This window comes from Poecilia reticulata, linkage group LG16, assembly GCF_000633615.1.
Source record: "Poecilia reticulata strain Guanapo linkage group LG16, Guppy_female_1.0+MT, whole genome shotgun sequence".
Taxonomy (NCBI): Eukaryota; Metazoa; Chordata; class Actinopteri; order Cyprinodontiformes; family Poeciliidae; genus Poecilia; species Poecilia reticulata.
In genome coordinates, this window is record NC_024346.1 from 8,251,267 (window position 1) to 8,259,023 (window position 7,757).

Here is a 7,757-nt window from a genome sequence, read left to right on the forward strand (position 1 = left end):
TATATATTATTTTTCCATGGGAAAGGCAAAAATAATTAAAAAATTAAAATGCTATCTTCAGAAAATGTAAAAAAGCATTGAACATGTACATGCAGACTGAAAATCCCACACAAGTATTACAGACAATATATTTTTGGATGGTTATAAATAAAAATATATATAATTATATACAACATACTGAAAAGTAAAACTACACTATCCCTTTTTAACTTATGTAAATGTCTCACTTATAAGAAAACATTTGCTTCACTGCAGCATTTAATGTAAATATACAAGAAATTTGTACATGTGCAGCTTCTACATGAAAATATTTAGCAAAATATACACTGTCTTGCAAATTTATTCATACACATAAAACTTTTCCCAATCTTGTTGCCAAAGTGCAATACTGATTTGTCAGTTAATGCCATTAATGTTTTCCTGACGTTTTCCAAGATAGAACAAATCAATGGGCTTCAGCAGTGAGTAGTTTTATCAGAAAAATATTACAGAGATTAAACTAGGAATATGTGGACTGAGTTACTTAATTTGATGACTTATGATAGTTGCTTGTACCTTATTAAATAGTAAAAAAGGAGTGGAATAAAAAGGCATCCCTCTCTACAGGGGTTTTTGTTTGGGTAAAAAAAATAAAGTGAAAACCATGCCTCACAGATGAATCACAATACTTTCCTAAGATACTGTATTAGTTGAGTCATTGCCACAGTCCTTTTCTCCCCGACTTTTTGAAAGCAGTGTGTGTGTTTTATCTGCTTGGAATCTCCTGCTTTTGCTCTTTTCCAGTTATCACACTTAGCAAATTTGGCTCTCAGAGCTGGCAACTAATTTTTGGATTTACAGACATGTTGCTGAAGGTGTCCACTAGCCAATGGCATGGCTCCATCATCGCGGCCTGTTTCGGCACTTGCAGATAGAGCAGCGAAGATCTTCCCCGTACTGTGCCTCCTTGTCACTTTCAGCACTTTGGCATGATACAACAAAGTCACCCTGCTCGCACACAAATGCTTCAACATTCACGCACACTGCGAGCCGCACACTGTGTGTATTCCTTTGCAACTAAGCCTCCGAGGGCTTCCTGCTCTCGTCGTTTTCCACCGACGAGGACATGCATGTGTGCACACAGTCGTAATACACACATCACATCTCTTCTAGCATCCTGGGAGGGACATGCAAGAGAAAGAGCAAGAGCATATGTTGGATCGACTCTTGTTGGGGCGGGGGGTTGGGAGGGGGTGGTATTTCTCTTTGGATATTGTCTTACAAGCTCTGACGGCACAGAGCAGAAAGAAGGCATTTTTTCGTCCAATTTATTAATCCTTTTAGGCAATGTTCTCTGTTCAGAAATGCAAATTGAATCAATCTGAGGCTGACTTTAAGACTTTTCAAGTGGGATTTAATTAGAAACCAGGGCCTGCAGTTTTTAATGAGAGAGGGGGTGGAGAGATGGAGAAAGAGAGAAACAGCGAGGCATGGGGAGGGAGAGTGGGTTGCGGTTTTGATCTGGGGGTCCTGCTGGAGAAAGGATACACAAACACCCTAAACATAGACACAAACCAACATACATGCGCGCACGCACACAAATGCATCCCGTAGAGCAAAGTATGAGGCGGATGCCCGCTGTTTAGTTTTTCTTCACTTCCTTCATCTCGATCCTTGTGAGAGTTCAACCAGGGACCTCGTTACTTGTGTGCACATCTCGTAAACTCTAATAAACCTTGCCTATATGAGCACTGATGAAGTGTAGCTGCATGCTTATGTTAACGCCAAACTGTTTACAGGTGGAGAGGCACGAATACAGACACAAAAAGAAACACTGAGAAGGATGGAAAAAGAAGGCAGGCTGAAGGACGGTCCATGTTTTAAAGTTCTCCACGTCTTGGTGATAGACTGAGATGCTGAATGAGATACAAACCACTGCACTAAACATTATGTGTGATATTTACTTGCAACAGTTCAGCCCTCATTTATAACCGCTTAAAGCAAAGAAGCTGCACTCTTACTAATGGAGAAAATGTTATCAGGCCATGGCTTGTTTATGAAAGGACCATGCTTTTAAAAACACTTTTCAACAAAGACGAGCTACCAAGCTGCCCCTCGGTAAAGTCCACATGAACTCAACCAGTGTTTAAACACTTGAAGTGATCTGTATGGAACAATATGTCACCTACACAGTGGTGCTGCTGTTTTTAATGGTGTTTTAGAACTGTAACTGTTTCCTGAAAAGCTATTCTTCTGGGGACTTGCACATAACATGTACGTTATAGTATTGCGTCAAATTAAAACATTGCGTCTTTGATCATAAGATACATTATGTTCATAAGAATTCTGAAACTATACAACCATATTACCAAAGTGTGTTGGATCATACTTTATACTTTGTCTCAGTGAAACACATTTCCTATGTCCAGTAAATGGATTTTCTCCACCTGCTTGGTCCTAGTCAGAGTTACTGGTCGCTGCAGCGTATTCAGTGGGCAAAAACGAGGTACATCCAGGAAAGACCACCTGTCTATTGTGGGTTCAACCAAGAGACCCATTAGAGCATGCACACACTCAGGTCAGTTTGGAGTTGCCTATTAATACAAATAAACATTGAGTTCCAAAGATATTCGAGCCCCTTTACATTTTTTTCATATTTTGTCACATCACAACTACAAATTTATTTCATTTCATTGGGATTTTATCTGATAAAAATGCAATCTGGAATAAGATGGCAATGTGGAGAAAAAAAATGCTACATGGTTTTCAACAATATTTACAAAATCAAAATCTGAATTGGTGTGGATTGTTTCTTTAAGAGTATGCCCTTGAATAAAATGCAACGCAGCTAATTGTCTTCTAAAGTCACCCAGCAAATAGTGACCATCTGTGTGTCTTTAGTATCAGTATGAATTCAGTTTAGCCTCACAGATTTGTTAGAGAACATTAGTGAACAAAAGCTTCATGAAAACCAAGGAACACAGCAGACAGGCCAAGGATAAAGTTGTGGAGGGCTTTAAATCAAATTTAGGATATAGAAAATAACAATATCGAAAGCTTTTAACGTGTCACAGAGCACTTTTCTATCCATCATCTTACAACTGAGTATGAGGCAACTGCAAACCCAAAAAGTCACAGTCATGAAGCTAAACTGACAGGCTGGGCAAGAAAAGCACCAATCAGAGAAGCAGCCAAATGACCTGCGGTAACTCTGGAGGAAGTTACCGTAGGTAAATCTCATGGAAGTTTTCATGAGCACTTTATTCAGTCTGGCTATGTTTAAGTTCCTTTCAAAGAATAATGGGAGCAAATCCTGTGTGTTGATGTGGAGCGTGTTAGAGGCAAACCTAAAAAAACACTGTACATCTATAGAAAAACCTCATATATAGAAAAGCCACATATATATACAGGGCTTGTATTTGGTATGGTTGCAAGAACAGCTGCCTTTATTTCTTCAAAATGATTCTTGCAGACAGTCCTCTGCTTCACTGGAAAGCTTTTCTCCTAATTTATCAGATATTTTACTGCCACTTGGCTTAGATATGCTGCCTCTGATACATTTGGGAAAATCTGGCACTGTAAAAAGGGGTGTGGTGTAGGGGATGTGGTTTAAAAGCTCATACTGTTAAGTCTCTCCCCTCTTTTCTCTTTCCCATTTCTGTTTCTTGTCAAATTGAGGGTGAAGCTAAAGAGATTTGACTTTTTTTTTAGTGACTTTGTGACATCTTCACAGTCACCATGTCTATTTTTTGAATGAAAAAATGTGAACTTGTAAGATTTAGTAATATTCTGAAGGAACAGACCCGTTTCCAAATGACCTATTACATTTTAGAAAAATCTGTAACTGACTTAACTGATTTATTTCTGGAATCAAACAACATTTTTGATGAATACCAATCTGTTTTTCATGAAATGCTTGCATGCTTTCAAGAGAAATTGCTTTACTGTTTAAAGTGTCCAGTGACATCATGGTGGCCGCAGACACGGGGGAATTTACTGTTTTAATATTGATAGACCTTCCAGCAGCCACATATCATCTCACACATAAACCACGTCATGACACATTTTCTGATTTGATATATGAGGTTCCGCAAGGCTTTGTTTTGGGTCCGTTCTTTTTTTTTTTCCTTTTTTCCTATACATAGACATACACTTGGACAGATTACAAATGAGTATCATAATATCGTTTATCACTGTCTGCAGATTATATTTGTGCACTTCCTGACACAAATGGATAATCAGCTGCCCTGGCCATTTTGAGATGGTCTGTAACTGTTGGGTTGTCAGTTTGAATCCCCCCTCCACTATCCCTGCTCAAATTTAAAGTTAATTGAAGTAGTGGCACCTTTAGTGGCTTCATCGAGGAGAGAACTGCATCTTAAGAGATAAGCTCTAAGCTGGTTTTAAAAGCTGTTGGACAAAAGGCAGCACATACAGTTAGTCACAACAAAAGTGCAGCCAATAGGAGAGAGAGAGGGTTAAAAACTGAAAGAGAGGGCCAAGTGCATCATTCATAGAATGTGAATGTTAAGTCGTTGGCAGCGGTAGCTCAGCCAATGCCCCGTCTGGGAAGATGTTGCAGCTAAGCAGAATGAAAGACCAAAGGTAGCTTTTATGAAGAATGAAAAAAACACAGAGAACATAAAGTTAAAATTTTAAATAACACAAAATAATGCAAATTGGAGAGAAGGAGGAGAAAGCAGCAGAGCAAGGAGAAGTGGTCAGTTTGTCCTCCATCAGCCCAGGCCGAGAAGCATAACTAGAGAGTTAAACACTAACTATAGGTTTGGTTTTACAAAGAAGGAAAGTTTTAAACCAAGTCTTAAAAGTAGACAGGGTGTCTACTCTGCTGGTTCACATGGTGAAGAGCCTCATAGCTAAAATACCTGCCTCCCATTCAACCTTTACAAATTCTAGGAACCACCAGACGTCTGAAAGCAAAGCGTTTTGTTAGGAACACATGGAACAATCAGATCTCTGATGTATAATGAAAAATTATTATTAGGGGTTTGTATGACAGAGAGAGAATGTACAATTCAATTCTGGATTTAACAGCAACCCAATGAAGGGAAGCTACAAAAAGGAAAAAATACAATGTCTTTTTTTACATCTTCTTCAGAACTCTCAATGCATTATGGATCAGTTGAAGGCTTTTAGCTGCATTTTGTGGACGTCCTGATAATAAAGAATTACAGTTGTCCAGCCTTGAAGTAACAAATGCATGGAATAGTTTTTCAGCGTCTCTCCTGGACAGAATATTTCTAATTTCTGCAAAATTCCAGAGGTGAAAGAATGAAGTCCAAAAATATCTGATCAATATGGGATTTTAAGGCCATGTGTAACACTGATGCTCTTTGCTTTATTACTGAAGGTCAACTTGATGCGATCCAGATTAAGTGATTGACTAAGCAGTTTGTTTTTCTAAGATTTAAGTTTCTGTCTTCTCAGAATTTAAAAGAAGGAAATATAGTCATTACAACGAGCATGAATAATAATCTTACTGTATTTAATAATTTTATGTATTTATTTATTTATTTTTGTTTGGTTTTTACCTGCCCTTTCCAGCAAAGAAGCACACAAGGAGTACCAAGGAGAAGCCCAACACACTTACCTTTAGCATTTAAGCTTTCGTTATAATAGTCTACTTGGATTTAATTTCTTTGGTATACCTTCTCATCTTCAAATAAATTTTAAGACTTTCATTTTCATTGCCCTTCTTGTTCAAGCGCCTTCCTTTACTACTGAATATTTCAAGCCACACACTTCAACACAAGCCCTGAGGTCCCTAAACTGCTAGTCGTCGCAAGGACCAGATATTATTATGTATTATGCTAAAAGTGCCTTTTGAACATATTAAAACTTTTATACTTGTTTGCATTCTTTTGAAGGAAGCAATAAAAAGATAATTTCAGAAGCACAGCCAACTTGACAATGTCCTTCCTGAGACATCTCCATGGTGCTTTCCCTCATACTTTGTCAGTCTAAAGGAAAGATAACAAAAGATAAGTGTCATAAAGTTCACATCAAGCTTGAAATTCCTATAATAGATAAGAATAAAAATGAAATGATATTGCATGTTCAAAAACAACAATTATGAATGCCACCGGAACTGATGTTCAGCTTTTAAGAAACAGAGAAGGAGGGGACAAGTGTGAAGAGATAACTTACAGGCTGCCACACTGAGGCATGAATTCAGCCATTAATGCCACGGCTCTTGTGTGCCTCTCACTAAATGTTTGACAACTAGATGATACTGTCAATTTTTAAATAATACTAATTAATCTCCATTATCGAAACATGCAATTAATCCCTCACAGTCTCACTGCTTTCTTCTAGCTTTAAATTTAATGAAACATGAAAGGGGAACCCAAAGAGCAAACGCGGCATTGCGGTCCTTGCAGAGAACTCACTGAGAGAGTAACATCAGAGAAGAGAGCAGGCAAAGAGACAGACGGGTGGACATGTTTTGACAAACAGACAGTTGGTCCAAAACTCCTCCCCTTCTCAACGCTCTGCAACTGTTCTTCGTCTCTCTCTCTCTCTCTCTCGCGGCGAACACGCCTTTGAACTCGGTCCTTCATTAACAATCTGCTGATTAACATGCTTGGGAACACAGGGGGTAGATAGATCAGAAGTAAAAAGTGGGATGAGAGAGAGGCAGGGAGAAAAAGAACATAGAGAACACAAGTTAAATGTGTCTACTGTAACCATGTTTCCAGGTCACAGCAGTGAATAAACGTAGGCGGCTGCTTCTTTTGTTGATTGTGTCAATCCAGGAAAGATGTGCACTTCCTGACACAAATGGATAATAAATTATACATTTCCAGTGCAGGATTTTATAAAAATACATGACACACACAAAAAAGAAATTATTTCTGCAGGACGAACATCCAGGTCGCTGATGTCACTGTACTTGTAAGGTCTGACACTAGATGGCTTGGATTGACACGTGGAAGCGAGTTTCAAGGTTATTTGTTACCACTGTGCAGGACGAGCAATTTTAGACAGAGTCAGACATGGATTCTGAAGTAGTTTTATAAGTTCTAGCAAAGTAACAAGTTACTTGAAAGTCCCAGAAAGAACACTCAAAGTTCCAGAAAGTTCCTGTAATTGCAATAGAAAGGAAACCTTAAGTTTTTGCGAAGTAGGCTCTGTAATGTAATGCTAACAGCAAATTTGATGGATATAAATCTATTTCTGACCAGTAAGTTCAAACAGAAAGGTTGCAAAAACTAAAGATTTTGCAAAGTTTACCAAAAAAAAGAGAAGAGGAATGTAATGTGATGCAGAATTTCAACCCAACCCTATAAGTATAAACTTTTAGATACCACAAATATGTATAGTCACATTGAACTTGGGGCAAGAATACACCCAATAGGCCAATAAATCATACAACAGTATTTTTGATTTTTTTTTTAAGAGAAAGCAGAAAGTCACTCCTTTTAAGTTGGGTGTATGTCATTTTTTTTTTTTTTTTACCAAAAATACAACTGTTGCACAGATGTAGGGAGTACAGTCTTGTGGTGCTGGAAAATCAGAAAATTGTTACAGTTTTTCCCTAAACAGGGTTGATTCAATGCCACTTAAGGGAGGAACTTCGAAGTCTGAGTCACAATGTTGCATTTAACCTCACAATCTTGGCTGCCACACTTCCTCACAGCTTATAGTTGTTAGTAGGAGGCAAGGGATGGATAGTTTCATCAGTTCCATTGCGACTTTTTTAGACACTACATAGTCTAGTTTCATAATTAATCTGCTCAGTGTGGTCCGATAGAGAT